Here is an 18218-nt window from a genome sequence, read left to right on the forward strand (position 1 = left end):
CATAGCTGTTCACAGGGGCTCCCCGAGCTCAAGACTCCCAGTCCGATCCGCCTGCCGTGGGTCATGGTGCCTTTCATGTGCCGAACGCCCTACAGTGACACGACCTTCAAAAAGGCCTCCCTCCCATCAAACACACATCAATAAAGGTGACTGAAGGGAGTTGAAGTTGGTAATTTGTGCTGCTGACTTGACACCGCGTTCGTCATTCCCGCTCCGAGGAATTCTGACAATTCACTGCTCCGCCCCGGGATGCGGGGCATGACGATAAAGATGTTGCTGGCAGATGGGAGTCAATGCCAGGGACCTGACGCGCCCGCCGCTGCGGAGTCAAAACAGGCCGCTCTGGGTAATTAATCGCTGCGAGAGGAAACGGACCAATGGCGCCTTCTGCTGTGAAACTGTTAATGGGGAACTTATGGAGAGAAAGTCAAGTCCTCCCATCCAAATTGGAATGTGAAAGAAATCTGTTGGAAGGTGATGACAGAAATGAAGTAAAACAGTTGTTTCCTGATCCGCGTGCCAGGTGTGTCTCATACTGTGATAAATAAGATCTGCGTCTTACACGCCAGAAATTGGGGATATTACAAGCGTTTATTATGGGGAGGCACACACAAAAATCTGCACTTGAAGTGCTTTGTTTCTCCCGGCACCAAACAGTGAACGGTTAGGGCACAAAAGCCTGGAGCTGCTAATTCCTTTGTTTAGGTTCTAGCCAACCTGGCCTATTAAAAGCTTAAATTCAATTTTATTGTTAAGGTATTTATTAACTGATTATGAAAAGACATTAAAAGACTCAAAATTGGCTCCTTACCTTGATTAATTCTCCCCTTTTCTTACACCACAGAAACGATCTGTGTGTTTGGACGGAACTGTTCACCACCTTGGCGTTACTTGTTTCAACTCTCACCTCTGCTCCAGCCAGAGCCTTAAATTAAGGGAAGCTGTGAGAGCCGGGGGCTTAGGGTTACCATCGTTCCCCCCAGCTACAGTTGTGTGCAGTGCTGATGTTCACTTTAAAATTGCTGCCGTGTTTGACCTGAGGAGGGTGTGTGAATGATTCCTGACAAGGTTTGAAAGTAGCTCACCCTTACTTAAGAGGCCGTTGCTAAAATGTTCATGTGCACACGTGTGAAAATGCACACTCCAGGGAACAGGGGGTGTGATGTACCCCTCAGGGACTTAGGTAGCTTATTTGTGGCTTGATCGTGGCTATCCATGTTAAAATGGTCATTCCACTGAAATGATTTTCCTTTCTTGTTTTTTAAAGTTTAGAAGTATTTCGGTGTATTTCATTGACCGATTGCTTTCTCTAGAAACTTCAGGAAGAAGAGATAGACAATATTTTCTTCTTAAGGACAAAAGAAAAATTTTATGAAAAATCATTGAACATCGTGACCATAAATTATAATCTTTTTAACTGTATAAAATATAAATTTATTTAAAAAATATATATCTTTTTGACAATGGAATTTATTTATTGAAACTGTTTGAAAAGTTTTTTTTTTTTAAGAGCAATAGTTAATTCTTGGATAAACCTTACTGGCTGCAATCCTGCCAGCAGTCAAAGCAGGATTTGCAACTAAAAAAATAAAGGAATTTTAATAACTTTGAAAACACAAAATATCCAGCTACTGTTGAATCATATATTTTATTAAAATCTTTGATTTTAGTACCACATCTCCCTGCTACTGTGCAATCATTTAAAACTGGTTTATAAGATGAGGAAGCTTAATTCTTAAAGAGGCCCTTTAAGCATATTAAGGAAGTTAAACATACTTAAGTAGATTTGCCTGCATAACCAGTATGATTTACAAAATTATAAATTATCGAGTATAGCTATGCTTCCCTCAAGGATCAACTATAAGTTTTGTACTCATGTGTATCGTCGGGAATTTATAGAACTAGTACTAAAATTTTGAAAAAGATCTCGCTTTAAAAAAAAAATAATATGAGTATGGCCAATTTGAGGAAATTGCAGCTTGGTATCATTTGACTTTTTTTAATGCTGAGTTACTGCTAATTTCAAAAATTTAAAATAAATGCTCACTAAAACTAATGTTCTTACCCTGCACAGTAGTCTCAATGTAAAGTTATCAAAATAAGCGTTGTTTGCCATTTAAAGTTGTCTTGTTTATTTCACAAAAATGTTACTTGAGAGATCAAATCACTATTTCTGAAGTAAAAATAGTTTTTCTTATTTGTTATTCATAATCAATAATCTTTTAAATAATATTCTTTATGCCGTACTTGTTTAGGAAAAATAAGAAGTATTTTATCTGAACTATTCTCATTGGAATTAATTTACCAGTCATTTTCCCTTCATTGGTGAAAAACATAAAAATAGGATTTTTGTAGTTACCATGCATCTTGAAAATGTAAGATCAGCCTATTTATTTTTCAGTCTTTCAATAGGGTATTTCTTTCATTCATTTCATTCACTCACTCACTCATTTGACAAGGATTGAGTCTCTATAATAGGCATTTTGGGATCCTAAGGACTGATAGTAGTAATAAAACACAGTCTTTGTCCTTGAAAATCTTGACCGAACAGAGGAATGTGTAAAAAAAAGTGGATTTGGGGAAAAAAACATGACCCAGCTACCTGTTTTGTCTCTTCATACCTTGAGTGGAGAATCAGAGAATAATAATCTACAAATGATTCATGTTTGACTGTGGGTAAAACCATCTACACGATTGTCTCATCTCTCCTCCCACTGATCAGGCCTCTTTTCTGTCTCTGTCTATGGCCCTTTCTCCAAATCTCACAGCACACACCTCATGTCCAGTACATCCACAGCCCACAGCCCTTTTCGGATGGTCCCTGATGTCCAGCCAGTGTCAAATCACAGCCTCTCTGCCTCTACATGGTCTGCTTTGGGCAGAAGAAAACACAGTCCCCACAGAGGGTGTATCTACTTCTGTGACCTCCCCTACTGGACTGTGTTGGGTTCTAGGCTTATAGAAGGCTTTCGAGCAAAGGAGGCAACTGAAGAACAATCCCATGTCCTTCAGAAAGTCCCCCTGGGCGTCCAAATGGCAAGAATGATGGGGCCATGAAGGAGCTGTCTCTTAGTAACAGAACACCCATCCTCACCCCGGGCTGCCCCAAGCCAATGGTATCTGGAAGGCAAATATTATCTGGTGCTGGACTGCAGCCAGCACATCTCCCACCACCTGAGTCAAGGCCTGTTGGCAGCTACAGGAGTTAGGTGTCGCTGACTGACGCGTGATTATGGTGGACAGAAAAATGTAGACGTGTTAGCAAAGTCAATATTATGGAAGCCTCTGTCTTCCCTAATATTGCAAATTAAACGATACTTCTAGGGTATAGCCAATTACATTCTCTGTTTTTATGACCAGTCACAAATGTATTTTTTATTAGCTGGTGTGTTCAATGTTTTGAGTGCATAGCCCTTATTTCAATCTCATTTTAGTTTGTGGTAAGTGCAAAAGGATTTTTGCTGACTTGAAATAGTGAAGCTGCTCTCTGGGAACTGAACCGCTGGGCCTGTGGCACTGAGAGTTTATTCCACAGCCTTCTGTGACTCTTGACTGTAAATTAGTCTGTGAAGTGGTGTTTACTGCTGAACCGGGAGGTTAAGACAGCCTGATTCTATGTCTGTGCAGGAGGAAACACCATGTCCTCACCATGAGCAATTATCCTGTCCCCTTTTCACAGCTTAATCTAGCTCCAGCTAAGAAGAAGGAGGAGATGGCCTGTCTTCACTACAGACTTAGCTACCATGCATTTTCAATGTTAATTAGAAATTTTGTTCACTGGAAAAGTGACTTCTCCCATAAGTCAGCCTTCTGCCAAGTGGATGGCATCTGGTAAGGCGACTTGAGGTGTCTTTGTGGATTTGATCTCTAATTTTACCCATGGGACAACACACAAGTGGGACTCTTGCTATGCTCTCAACTCTGTTGCCTGATGCCATTTTCCCTTCTTTGTACATTTAGAGCTCTATATGGCAGGAGAGAGACTGTTAGGATCCTGGGGCTCTGTGTAACTTTTTTTCTAGAAATGAAAATCCTGCTTATCCTAAGGGACTTTTTCTTATGTTAAGAAGGATGTAGCGAATGAAAACCAGAACGAGATCAGCAGGTCAATGTCTTTAAAGTTGGTCATAAAATGTATCACAACAAAGAATCCATGGGGTAGGAATGGCATGCCAAAATACTCTGTCTTTGTTCTTGGACACTTCTCTGTCACAAGGACAGCATACTTCTGGTTCTCTTCAAAAGCATTTGGCTTATATTTTTCATGCACAGGCACAGGCTGAAGTCTTATGATGCCTAGGTTCAATTTCCTCTTAGGAAAATAAAGGATGCCCTCATGTCTTCTCGCACTCAACCAGAAATGCTCATTGTCACTGAAACGAGCTGTTCTCTAAGAAACAGCATCTCAAGCGTGGTCCAATCTGCTCTGAAACGATGAGTTGCCTCTAGGGAAATAGACGTCTCATTACTAGCAAATTTCCAGGCTATCACTCAGTTCTCCCCCTCTTTATCCCATTTCTATGAGTTTTGTTTCTAGGATGAAATAACATCTCTCCTTTCTTTCTTTCCTTTTTCTTTTTTTCCCCTTTCAGCTCTCAACTTTCTTTGCTTCTTAAACAAGACTTCAGCAAGACTCCCTTTCCTTATTGGTTAACCCTTTCCGGGTTCTCCGTTAGCTTAACTTAGTTTCTCTTTCTTTTTTTTGCCTCTGATTATTCACACACTGTGCTGGAGGTCCAGACAAGAAAAGCCGGAAAGCAGTATGGAGAGGAGGTTGAATGTTTTTCCACTCCATTTATTTTAAGAACCTAAAACCTTTTCACCATGTTGTAGGACAGCCAAGAATTCTAGGGTGATCTTTTGCATCTTTTTCTCCTTCCCACTTTCTTCCCTGCCTGTCAAAGGAAAACGATTGGGGTGGATTGAAGCTGGCAGAGCTTTCTAGTATCTTCCTTATTTTGAACTTCTTTTCAAAAACTGCCTGAAAGACCATGTACATCTCCCAGTGAAATCATATCAGAGCTCCCTAACCACTCTCCTCCTATTTCATGATATGCCAGTGACTTTTTCCAACTAGACACTGCTGACCTTTTGGCTGGCCTATCATACTACAAGCTCATTCATTTAACAGACATTTGACGAGCACCCACTATGTGCTAAACCTTATTCATATAAGGCTGCTGCTGGTTTCTCAGACTTTTTGTGCTGTCCTAGAGCACATCTTTGTTTTTTGACACATAGGTTTTTTTTAAAATTTTAATCCAAATTTCTTTGAAACGGTTTTCATCTCATGAAGCAGCAGTCGATTTTGACCTTTCAACTTGCCAGAGTGACAAAGAGATTGTCTTCCCTAGAAGTGTGTTGATATTATTGAGTCTGGTTAATGGTGATCTGGTGGGGTTCTGGGGCAGGGGACAGTGCTGTGGCCATAGTCCCCGGAGAGGTCTCTCTCATATTTTAAACCATGACTATCTTTGACATCCATTCTGCCTTAGCTCTCTCTTTCTATCAGGGAGTTACATGAAAATGACAGGAAAACTTTTTCACAATGGGAATCTATTTTCTAATTAATACATTTGAAAGGGGCCCTTTGGAGTTTGGAACTCAGATTTAATCTGGCTGCAGAAAGCCCAGGTTTAACCTCTGCACTCTGTCTCCTCTCTGAAGGCTGGAGAGTTTACAACCCTAAGTCCAAGGTCACGTGGCTCGTTAGCAGCAGACTGGGGCTAGACCACAGGGTTCCTGAGTTCCACTTCAGCACTCAAGCCACACACCCCATGGAGTGACGGCCTTTGTAGCCCAAGGCACTGTCTGCCATATTATTCAACAGCTCTAACCTTGACTTTGTTCAATGTCAGTCATCTTTAGAAAGTTTTCAAAAGGATTGCCAGAGCATTCTTCTCCAAGTCTATTTGAAAACATAGAAATAAACCTTGAGATAAAATTCCATAGCTTATATTAAATTTGTGCTCAACTTTGCCTCACTCCTGACTTAAACTTCAGCTTCAACCAGGTTTCTTGGGATTGTTAAATCCAAACTAAAAGCTAGCTGACTCTGTCTTATATTCAAAAGTGCTGGTGCTGTGTTTGTTTTGAAGTGAGGAGAGGGAGAATTAGTGTTCTTCTGCTATAGGGAGGTTTATGGGACGAGAAGGTAGCAGCATCCGACCTTAGGAATTCCCAGGAAATAAGCCCTGCTGGGGAAGACTGCTCCCCTACATGATGACCCAGTGGATTGGAGAGAACACTTGAGTCCTGGCTTTGGGAGGCGGGTTAAGGAGGACATGACAGAAGCCACCACGAGACATGGAGGAAAGAACCTGGTCATCAAGGGTGGAGAGACTCAGGTCTGAATATGGGCTCTGCCCCTTCCTGGCTGTGTGCTCTTGGGGCAGTTCTCTAGCCTTTCTGAGCCTGCTTTCCCATCTCTAAAGTGGGGCCCATAGCCCTTAATTCACAGTGAGTCATGACTGGCGAAGGAAGGGGTGGACTATGTATCATACATAACACTGTGCCTGGGATGCTTGCTACATGCCCATGCCCCTTGGTTCCCACAGGCAGGCGGCATGCTCCCTGATCCCCTGCATCTCGGATGCCTGATGACATATGCTTGACCAGTGATTTTCACACTGCAGCCTGCAACCCATTAGTGAGTTGAAAAATCAATTTATTGTTCATGGTTATGGTAGGCTGAATAATGATCCCCCCCCGAAAGATGTCCACATCCCAATCCCCAGAACCTGTGAGTATGTTACGTGGCAAAAAGGACTTTGCAGATGTCATTAAGGATCATCAGAAAGGGTGATTATTCTGGATTTTCCGTGTGGGTCCAATAGAATCACAAGGGTCCTTTTAAGAGGGAGGCAAGAAGACCAAAGGGGAAGTAGAAGCTTTTACAGCAGAAGCAAGAGGTGGTTGGAGTTATGTGAGAAAAAGGGCCACGAGCCAAGGAATGCACGTGAGCTCTTCAAGCTGGAAAAGGCAAGGAAATGGATTCTCCCTATAGAGTCTCCAGAGAGAACCAGCCCTGCTAATGCCTTGGTTTTAGCCCAGTGAGGCTTGATTTTGGAATTCTGATCTTCAGAACTGTAAGATACTAGTTATGTGGTTTTGAGCTACTAGTTTTTAGCAATTTGTTACAGAGGCCATAAGAGCTAATCCAATGGCCAACATGTTATAACAAATGAAACAGAAGAGCAAACGCAAGTTTGGTTTCAGTACACATGTGTGTGCACATGCATACCCACATACACACACATGCATATCGCGTGTATGCACTGGATTGCCGTGGTACTGCACGGTATTCCTAACTGTGGCCTGGGGGGAGGTGGCCACTGCCTCCCTGGGTGTTTCTGGATGGACACCTCTGGCTCCTCTGTGCTGTGCTAACAGCTTGAGGAGTCCTTGCTCTCAAGAGCGGCTGAGTTGGCAAGACCATCTTGCCTCTCCCAAACCTTAATTATTCTTCACAGCCAAAGCCAAATGAAAGTCTGGCTTGTAGGAGGCATATGGAGAAAGTGCTGACTTGGGCTCGAGAGCAACATATGAGCTCATGGACAAATCACGAGGTTGTGTCTGACAGCGTTTCACATTAAAGTTAGAAGTGGTTTTTCTGTTGGTGACGTGAGTCAAATGTGAAGTAAACTGAGGAACGCTGGGACTCAGCTGCAGCTGGAGGACCTGTGTACATATGAATTTGGCACACGGTAGGTGTGTTGCTGATAGATTCTTACAGGAAATAGACTAAAAAAAAAAATACCAGGACCGATGGTCACTGGACTGTGTATTTGCAGGTGCGGTCTGTGAACTCAGAATGAGTTCTTTTCAGAATGCAGGCAGGACTTATCCTGAAATAAAAGTGTAACTCCTGAGTGAGGAGTAAATCTCAACCCAATGACGGCAATGGCCAGCTAGCCGAGTCCTTAATGACAGACTTTCAACATCAAACACAGCTTCAGGGCAAGTTTTGTCAATGACACCTCCTCTGTCTTAGCCTCAAGTGATGGGCAAGATTTTCCAATAATAACATCTTCTGCTGGGATGTGGAGAGTGGAACCCAGTCCCACCAGTACTTGTAAAGCCTCAGGAGAACCTCTGTCATTCTGCCTTAATGAAGACACATAAGGGCTTTTCCTAAACCACCTCACCCCCACCCCTTATTTCCCCTCTCTTTACTAACTAGATGCATTAGCAAGTTCCTGGTCCTGGTGACTTGATCAGGTCTTCAGGAAGCAACATAATACAAAGATTAAGCAATTAGACTTTGGCATAAGACAGCATGGGTTACATTACTTACTAACCACGTGACCATGACAAGTTACTTCACCTACCCAAGCTTCAGCTTCCTCACCTATACAATAAGGACAGTAATAATACCTACCTCATTGGGTTTTTGTGACAATTAAGTGAAACATCACAGGAAATGCTTGTTCCAAGGTAGCTGTTGTTAATATTTTCCTCTTATACTAAGGAAGTGTAAAATTATCCAGAAACATTATTTTTATAACTTATGTTTATGTTAGCCTGGATACAATGAGAACTCACCCAAAGGGACTGAAAATGTAAATATCCTTTGTTGTTGTCTTCCTCTCCTCAAGTTTAAGAGTTAGAAAGATGACAACTCAGACTGAACCCCAAAGAGGCTCATGATCCTGTGATTTCCTCGAGAAATCAGAGGTAAAGAGTGCTATTATGTGATGGCGCAATTCAATTCTTCCTTTATCTAATAAAAAACAAGTCCAGTATGATGAAACAAAACTTTCTATAATTACGAAAAGAATCCTCACCATTTGCTACTTCATTAAGGAATCGTAAGATCTCCAGGGAATTGGGATATCATAATTTCTCCTCTCTGTGTTCAGGCCAAATCGCCACATGTCTGTGTCTTGAAGAGTCTGGAGACAAACAATGAACGGATGCTCAACACCACCTCAAGGTGTATGTTGCACCTGCATTTTTTTCACCTATAAATCTTGCTATCCGTGTGGCCAAAGAGCAACTAACTAGTGAAATCCATCCTGGAATTTCAAACTAAAAAGCTGTATTTTGCAAAGCCACCAAGCATTTGCTTAGGAAAAAAATTTTGTTAGCAGCCGGGGGAAAAAAACTAGAAATTTCTATCAACATGGATCGTCATTTAAAAAATTGCCTTCCAATGCATGGTAACTTAAGTAGCTTCATCTTGTTAGGATTATCATGATAATAAATCAAATATATTAGTCTTCTTTTGAGTAGTGCTGGTCTCTTAAACCATCCTTGTGTTCTATATATAGAAACTCATATACACAATCTTCCAGAGGTACTGAATTCTTTGGTTTCCTCTTTGCAAAATTCTGATAAATGCAAAATGGAAGAGGTATGTATCAGAATACTTGCGACAGGAAAAAAATGTCCTCATTTTCAAAATGGAAGAATGGGTTGGTTCAAGAGAAATATTGATATATTCCTGGAAAATTTCTAGTGTAGCTAATTAAACAGATCACTTGTAAACAGAATGGGAAACAATGTAGTAACCAGGATCCAGAGTTTAATAAAAATAAGTTTCACAAAACTGAACTTAACTTTTTTTTTAGTGGGGTTAATACATTTTTCTTAATTTCATTTGGTAGAACCACTTTCCAAATAGTTAAAGATCTCAACTATTCAGGGGTTGAGTAATTTACTCATAATAGTATTCCTGCAGCTGCCCAAAACTGGCATGGTCCCTAAGCTAGAAGTCCAAGGATTTCAGCAAATCCTTGGGGATTTCCTCATGTACAATATGGAGAAATGTGGGTAATGATTGTTTATCTTGGCCCATTGATAGTTGCTTGAACAGTTGCTCCCAAAGTGGGTTGATTAATGGATCAATGGCAACCAAGATATGAATGGCTTGCTGAATACCAGGGGGCTCTGTCCCTGCCCTGGCTGGGGAGCCATTGAAGACTAGTCAGACCTGAGGCAAGCACAGATCTGGAATGTTGCAGCAGTGCAAAGAGGAATTAAATATTCCAGTGACAAGCTTTAAAAGAGGGGCCAAAATCATGTGCTGACGTTTAAAAATGAACAATTATGTATTTGTGTTGAAAAGCCAGTAACACAACTATTGAATGATGACACTGTGCTTGTGAGCAGTTAATAATGAAAATAGACCACAATACTATATAAATAGTACAAAAATAATATAAAAATGACACCAGTACCAGCCTATGCTTGCTGAAGACTGTTTTCAAGCACTCCTAAGTTCTTGCAAGCATTATCTCAGTTCCTGTGGGAAAGAACCATGTATGATAAAAAGTAAATACAATCTGAGATTCTACAGACGAGAAGTGAGTCACCCTGTACTCTGTACTGACCACTCAACAACTACATAATCAGGTCCCATTCCAGATGCCAGATGTTAAGTAAGTGTGAGGAAGAGCAGCTTTGGTTGAGGAGATAGGACTGCCTTAAGCGTGGAGCTGAGGTGGCGTGGTAGAGGGCTTCACCTACTTGGATGAGGCATAAGGTGGAGGCAGTGGGGCAAGAGCCCCACCACAGGGTCGAAAAAAACGTGAAGACTCTTGGCTTCCTAACCTGCAGAGCCGTGAGGCTTCAACACAAGCCACTCCATGAAATCCTGAGCACTCTGGAACTGTAAAGATTCAAACTGAGGTTAAATGCCCATTTTTTAGAGATGTTAAATGTAAGATCATAAAATCAATTGAGAGAATAGAATCTATCTCTATATCTATCTATCTTTGTATCCATCTGTCTATCTACCTAACTACATACGTATCTATCTATCTATCTATCTATCTATATCTATCTATCTATCTATCTATCTATCTATCTATCTATCTATCTATCTATGTATCCATCTATCTACCTACCTATGTACATATCTATCTATCTATCTATCTATCTATCTATCAATCATCAATCCGTATTATTTCTATAAAGCTTCATGGATTTCAAGACACTGATCAACAAAGTCTTACTTTATGTTAGTCTTTTTTCAACTCTACAAATCCTTCATGCTAAGTTTTCTGTGGTCGATGATGTTGAAATTCCTCTTGCCCGTCTTTCTTCTCCACTGAGGTTGGAAGCATGGGGCTTGGGTCTCTCTCGTGTTCGGAGAAGAGCATCATGGAGACAGGCCAAGGGGGGAATTCTTTCCTGATGATTTCAGTCTAATCAAAGGGGCCGCTGTGATGACAACTATGCTTCCAGGTCATCTGCTCTTCTTTTTCTTTGTTCCACAATTCGATCCTGCAAATGCTTAAAATGGAACTCCCTTTTGCTTTTTGCATCAAAAATATTGAGAAAGATGCATGTTTTTCTTTAGGGAAACACCCATCTCTGGTATCCTGTGTAATGAGCATTTTGTGATCATTGTAACTTCATTGGAGAATGCGGGGGTGGGGGGACCAAAAACGTCACTGGCTAAAAAAGCCATTGAGGTATTATTATGCATGCTTCCCTATTAACAGCCACGAAAGTCAGTGCTAGTCATCAGCTGTTTGCTTTCAAACCCACGCTCTGCTCTTCCTTCTCCAATGTGGACTGAGGGGCTGACTCCTGAAGACTATCAGGTTCAGCCAATGGGAGGCGCTGGAGGGCAGCTGAGAGGTAGGAGAAAGGGCCAAGTCAGGGCATTTATTCCTTCTCTCTTCCTTCCAGATGACCTCAGAGGCAGTGTTTTCTCGAAGGCTCCAGCTCCTTCTTGACAGACCTTCCCTTTGGGATCTCACTCCCTCTGGGAGGGCTTCACTGCTGTGCTGCTTTCTGTGGGCAGCCCTCACTCCCTTTCTTGGGTGCCTTCAGCCCTGGGGCCGGCTTTAGCTTCTGGCTTTGTTACTTGACCTGGTTTTCTAACCAGGCTTTTCAGCTCTCCCAGTGCCTTTGTAACTATGTCCTGATATTAAATCCTCCCTACAAACTACTTAACATGGGCTCTCTTTTCCTGCCTGGATCCTGACCAATGCGATATCTAATCAAGGTTTGTCACAGACAACATCAGTGTTTAGTGCCAAGAAACAATAAACTTTGGCTGACAAGTTATAAGATTCTTTTCCTGGAGGAGTATTCTAAGGAGATGTCAGGCTGGATCCTGAGCCAGAAGGGGCTCTTGATCTTCCTGGGACCCATAGCTAATTGTGGACTTACTCAAGTGTGGAACCAAGGTGTGTCAGATACGAACACCTAACCAAAGTGGCTCAAATCAAATAGGACTTTACTTTCTTACATAACAAGTGAGGAGGTCGGCAATTGTTGATCCTTGTTCAGTGACTTCACAGTATCAGGACTGTAGATTGGCATCTCTGTGATTCCCTGAGGGCAGTCTAATCAAAGGGGCCACTATGATGACAATTATTGTTCCAGGTCATTTGCTCTTGTCTTTGTTCCACAATTCAATCCTGCAACTGCTTAAAATGGAACACCCTTGTGCTTTTGCATTAAAAACATTGAGAAAGATGCATGTTTTTCTTTAGGGAAACACCCATCCCTGGTATCCTGTGTAATGAGCATTTTGTGATCGTTGTAACTTCATTGGACGATGTGTGGGGGCCAAAAATGTTGGCAGTTCTTTCCCTCATCCTCTCAGTGCAGCTATAGCTGCATCCATCTTGGGGTTTAAAGCATGAGGCAGGAAGGCAGGTCAAGCAAGGTAGTGAAGCTAGCTGCATCTGCTACTTTTATCAGGAAAGTAAAATCATCAGAGCAGATTCTTTCTTGTATCCCTTTGGCCAAAACTAGGTCACCCATAACGACAAGGGAAGTTGGGAAAGTGGGGAATGGGGGTGTCTCAAAGAATGTGAGGATGGAGAGCTGCTGCTGACAGTGGGAGAGATGCTTTCTCCCTTGTTTTTATTCTGTTTCACTATTTAATGCATGCTCTCTCTCTCTCTTTCTCTCTCTTATTGCAGGGCTCTATGTCAACCCTGATTATATTTTTGAATGAGCGCAGAAGCCAAAAATTATTCTTAGTCTTATCTGTTTCTTAGGGAAATGTCAACATTAAAGAATTTCTTTAGAGTTTCTTACATAGAGTTTCTTACATAAATTGCATAGCAACCAGCAATGATCATTTTGCCCTCAACAGGAGGCACCTTGTCCCAGGGAAGTTGCTTTGCTATGTGATGAGAGCTTATGACACCTGGGTGGAGGGGTTTGAATGTCCTTCTCCAGAATAACCAAATATCCACATGGAAGAAAGTTCTAAGCTTAGGCAAGTACCCCGACGAAGGCAAGTTCTGTTTGGCATGGAAGCCAATCATTTGGATGGAAGCATAAATTAAAAAATTGGGCCCTTTAATCAGGGAACGATCTGCTGCCTACCTAATGCAAGATGTTTATGAAACATAACCACATATTAAAGGAAAGCAACCAATAATTAAAATAAGAGTTAAAATTGATTTCCGTGTCCTGCCTCACAGTCCTTTTAACTCCTCTAGGAGCAGCTGTGAACCAAGTACAGTAATGGTTGCCAGATGCTGTTTCTTGGTGAGTGTGAATCATCTGCTCTTGGGGGAGGGGGACAGTGCACTTTATAACATGTATTTCTTGTTCGAAGTTACCATTAAGGGGGAGCTTGGAAAAAACCAAATTGCTTAACGATCACAATGGAAAAAAAATCAGTACCCTCTACCTTTTGTGTCCAATGTAAGCAATTAGAAATATTTGTGGTTGATGCATCAGATGTAGAAGCCTTCTGATTTTAAACACTTACAACGAGTCCACTAGTACCACTGTTGGTTCTGACAAGATTGCAGAGGATGAGGACAGAAAACTACAGGGTCCTTGTAGTCTCTCTGGAGTATTGATGTCTTTGGTGAAAAGAGATCCTGCCAGCAAATGGGCCTTAGTTGGTCATGTTATCCCAAGACTCCATTTTCTATGGCTCTGTCTGGTATTCATTGCCTGTCATGATACCATAGGATGAAGTTAGAATTTTGGAGTTGAAATGGATTTTAGGAGCCATTAATCCAAAATTTTGTCCAACAGCCTTTTAACTGGTATCCCTGCCTCTGATTTGGTCCCTTACAATCCATTTTCTCACACTGCACACATTTCTCATATTGTTTTCTGCTGCACCTTGAATAAAATCCAGCATCTCTCTATGGTCTGCAATGACCTTCTGGTCCCAACTTACCTCTCCAACTCTATCTTGTATTCTTTCCCCCCTTGCTCAGCCACATTGGATGCTTTTTCTTCCTGAAACATGCCTGCTTCATCTCAACTCAGGGCTTTTGTTCTTGCTATTATCTCTGCCTAGGGTGCTCTACCACCATGCATCTTCCCATGGGCAGTTACTTCTTGTCATCCAGAAATCGGCTCCAGTGACACCTTCTCAGGGAAGCTATTCCTGACTGCCCCATCTCGGGACCCCTATCCCACATCCCAGCATAGAAAGACTTATTGCACTCATGGCCCTTCTTAAGCTCTGAAATTATATTTTTCGTAATTTATTCGCTCATTTATTATTTGTCTCCCCTTGCTAGAATGGGAGCCTGATGAGAACATCAGTCTCATCCATTTGATTTACTAAAGTATCTTCCCAGCACTCAGGATAGGAACTAGTACATACTAGGGTTTTGGTTGTACCTCCACATAAAGGGGGAATTGGAGTACCCAGGAGAAACTGTGGAACCATGTGGGCTTATTCAAGTGAAGTTATAGAAGAACATCTTAAATAGATGCTGCCGTTGGCACAACTGGTGCACCTTCTTAGCTGAAAATTCAACTGAACGACTTTCTGACAGTGATATTTGGGGCTGGGGTCAAATGTTAACTAACCACAGTCTATCAGAATGCACTTGTTACACTTCAGGGAAGATTTTGCTCATGCTCTATTTGAACAGGAAAAATACGAAATCATTTGGTGTTTTCCAGTGGGGTTGTCCTTGGCATTTTGAAATGGACATTAGTTAGCTGTGTCTGACTTTCCCAAGCATTAATAGGACATTTAACATTTTTGGTCCCTGCCCACTGTTAGTGGCCTGTCACACCCCATCACTGTGACAGCCTAAAAATACCCACACATTTGCAAATGCCCCTGAGAGGAGTAATGATACTACACCTGGTTGAGGACCTTAATTAGAAAGTGTTCCATAGAGTGATCTTAACCAATCATTTGAATAAGTTAAGAAAAGGAAAACACTCCCCCCGTTATGTGCATTTTAGTAAGAGGCTTCTTCATCTTCCCCTCTTCCTGATGGGCCTATGAAGACCACCGGGAAGGCATGGTGTTGAGACAGGCAGGCCCCGGAAGGTGAATGGTCTCTGCTGCAGAGAAACCTGATTCCTGCTCAAATGATGATGACCAGGTAATGGCTAAATTTATTGAGTACTTATTATGTGTCACACACGATTGTTAACAATATCCAGTCAGTCCTCCAAATCCATGGGTTCTGTATCCATGGATTCAACCAACCCAGGATCAAAAATATTTGGGGGGGAAAAAAACAGCCAGAAAGTTGCCAAAAGCAAAACTTGAATTTGTTGTGCTCTGGCAACTATTTGCATAACATTTATAAAATATTTAAAACTATTTACATAGTAATTTACATTGTGTTAGGTAATAAAAGTAACCTAGAATAAAGATGTTAAAAAAAAAAAAGTAACCTAGAGATGATTTAAAGAATATAGGAGGTTGTGTGTAGGTTATATGCAAATACTGTGCCATTTTATATAAGTGACTTGAGCATCCTCAGATTTTAGTATCTCTGGGGGGGTCCTGGAACCAATCCCCCATGGATACAAGGGATGACTGTTTGTGTTTTAAATCATTTAATTCTAACAGCAATCCAGTGGGTGAATATTATAACCCCATTTTATGTTAAAAAAACAAAACAAAACTGAGGCACAGAGAAGTTGATTAAGTTGTCCAAACAGATAAGCTGTAGAGCTGTGAGTCTACCCCTATGGGTACAAGGCAGACTACATGAACAAGAGAAGTGGGCCAGGTCCTGGAGGTGAGCAGGGTGGTGGGGATAGTGGTGATGTGGAGCAAGTATTCCCTACCTGGGGCAGACACCACTCACCTCCAGCCCTTGTGGTCAAGCAGGAAAGTGGCCAAATCTTCTGGCTTCTTTTCCAGGGATGCAGACCATCTGCAAAGTCAATTTTAGAAGACTGACTAAAGTTAAAAAATATTCCATGACCCACATGAGATATTGATTTCTGCAGCAGGAGAACTCCATGTTTCTGGCCATAGGTTTCTTCCTATCCAAGCGAAAACTATAGGCTCAGGTCAAAACGAAAACTCTAGATTTCAGGTAATGAATAAGATGGGGTGTGCCGGATTTTCTCCATTCTCTTTTGGCTCCAAGAATGTTCTCTTTCTGTTTTCTCAAGTCACAAACATCTGTTTATGGCCATCCAGCTAATTGGGCCCCACTGAGTGTTCTAATGAGGGCAGAGCGAGCAAACGAGTGGATTTAATGCCCGTGGAAATGCATGTTTCTAATTGTGCTCCAGTGAAGGTGGAAAGGTTAAAGTAATGAGCTGCTCTCGAGAGTTCTGGCCAAGAGAGAGAGGGCTTTGTTGTTTCACATTCCATCTTTGTTATTGTCACTGAGATGTGCACTTATTTCCACCATGGCATTGATTGCCAAGAGGTTCTGCTATTACATTTCATTATCATGCCATTTCTGAAGGAAGGAGTCTGCTCTTACTAAGCAATGACAGTGTGCAGGCAACCATAATCTCCTCTCTCTCTGCTGCACTCCCCAACATCTTGTATACAGCTGTGAAGGGCTGTATTAGTGCCAATTAATCTGGGGGAGGTTTCCTGAAGGAGGGAGTGCTGTACTGTACAAAGGGATAGTGCCTGAGTTTTCCAAGTGGAATTTCTAGAGAAGATATGCTATCCGAAAGGAGCAGACAGACAAGGAGGCTGTCAGTTTTAAGTATGAGTAAGGGATTGACATCTCTCCCCTGTTCCTCTCACCCAGCTTTCCAAGTAAGCATGAAGACAGGGTCCAAATCAAAGGGCTCGATTTAGTCTCTAATCCAAGGGATTAGAGCTGGAACCGTGTGTTGTTTGAAGACCTTGTGAAGGCCTGCTTTAGTCGAGTCACACTCGGTTAACTTAGTGACCATTGGTGATGAAGATGAGTTGCTATTCTAGAAATGAAGGGTTTCTGTGGCAGGGAGACCCAAATGTTGGGGCCCTGAGGCCACAGGATAATTGGGTGTGGTAGAAGGAATCTTTTCCTTTCAATGATGACGCGCATCTTACATGTTCAAACTGTCGTAAAATAAATAGAATCATGACTTCTGTTTCAGAATTCAAAGTTCTGACGGTTGAGAATTTTTCCCCATTGTGCCTTCTTTCTGCCACCCTCATTGATCAAGTTGTGCTAACCAGGGCCTCCTTAAAGTCAACACTTTGAAGGTTAAGTATCTCATTTAGATGATTTGGGTTTAAAATATAATTTAAACCCTGGCATTGGACTATATTTTCAAATTCAAGGGAAATGAGATGAAACTCCAAACCCCTTATTTTGGCTGACCTGGCAGGTCCGACTGAGCCTCTGCTTAGCCAGCTCCCTGGTGCTGTCTGGGACCTGTGGCCCCCTCTTGTTCTCCTTTAGCCGTATGGGTCTTCTTTCAGTTTCTTGACCCTTCTCACTTCATTTCCGTCTCTGAAACTTGGCACATCCTCTTCCAAAGTGCTTCCCATCCCCAGGTTTTTGCTTAGAGGTTTCCTCTTACCTGTTCAGTCTCAGCTTAAACATCACCGAGCTCCTCTGATCATTTCACTGATGATCCCTCCCTTGGATCCATACCAAGATCTCCATCTAAGCACCATTAATTCCTTTTTAACAGTTACAACAAAAACTTACTTTGTTAGGTTTGTTTTTTTCTTCCCCACTAGACTGTGAGGTTTCACAAGAATTACAGTTCTCTTGTCCCCTATATCTCTACTATCTGGTTCATAGTAGGTCATCCATAGAAATGTAGAGGGGATAATTCAAAGATATAAAATAAAAGGATTCAGTGTTAGTTGTTTCATTTTGAATTCCCCAATATCTGTCTTCTTTTTTTTTTTTTTTTTTTTTAAAGTTTTTACTTGATTTTATTTATTTATTTATTTATTTATTTATTTTTGGCTGTGTTGGGTCTTCGGTTCGTGCGAGGGCTTTCTCCAGTTGCGGCAAGCGGGGGCCACTCTTCATCGCGGTGCGGGGACCGCTCTTCATCGCGGTGCGCAGGCCTTTCTCTATCGCGGCCCCTCCCGTCGCGGGGCACAG

General features: G+C 41.9%; 1 long non-coding RNA gene across 6 annotated transcripts in view; it reads left to right on the plus strand.

Annotated features, from left to right (window-relative positions):
- LOC103002909 (uncharacterized) overlaps nt 1-18218 on the plus strand; it is a 324489-nt gene that overhangs the window by 156969 nt on the left and 149302 nt on the right. For 3 of the 6 annotated variants that reach the window (XR_009005216.1, XR_009005214.1, XR_452309.3), the window contains one exon: nt 13416-13464. The exons of 2 other annotated variants lie outside the window; for them this stretch is intronic. This is a non-coding gene — a long non-coding RNA (uncharacterized LOC103002909). Of the gene's footprint in view, nt 1-13415; nt 13465-15189; nt 15288-18218 lie in introns of all 6 variants that reach the window. One more of the 6 variants, XR_009005217.1, reaches the window with a different exon arrangement.

Source organism: Balaenoptera acutorostrata, chromosome 14 (genome assembly GCF_949987535.1).
Source record: "Balaenoptera acutorostrata chromosome 14, mBalAcu1.1, whole genome shotgun sequence".
NCBI classification, from domain to species: Eukaryota; Metazoa; Chordata; class Mammalia; order Artiodactyla; family Balaenopteridae; genus Balaenoptera; species Balaenoptera acutorostrata.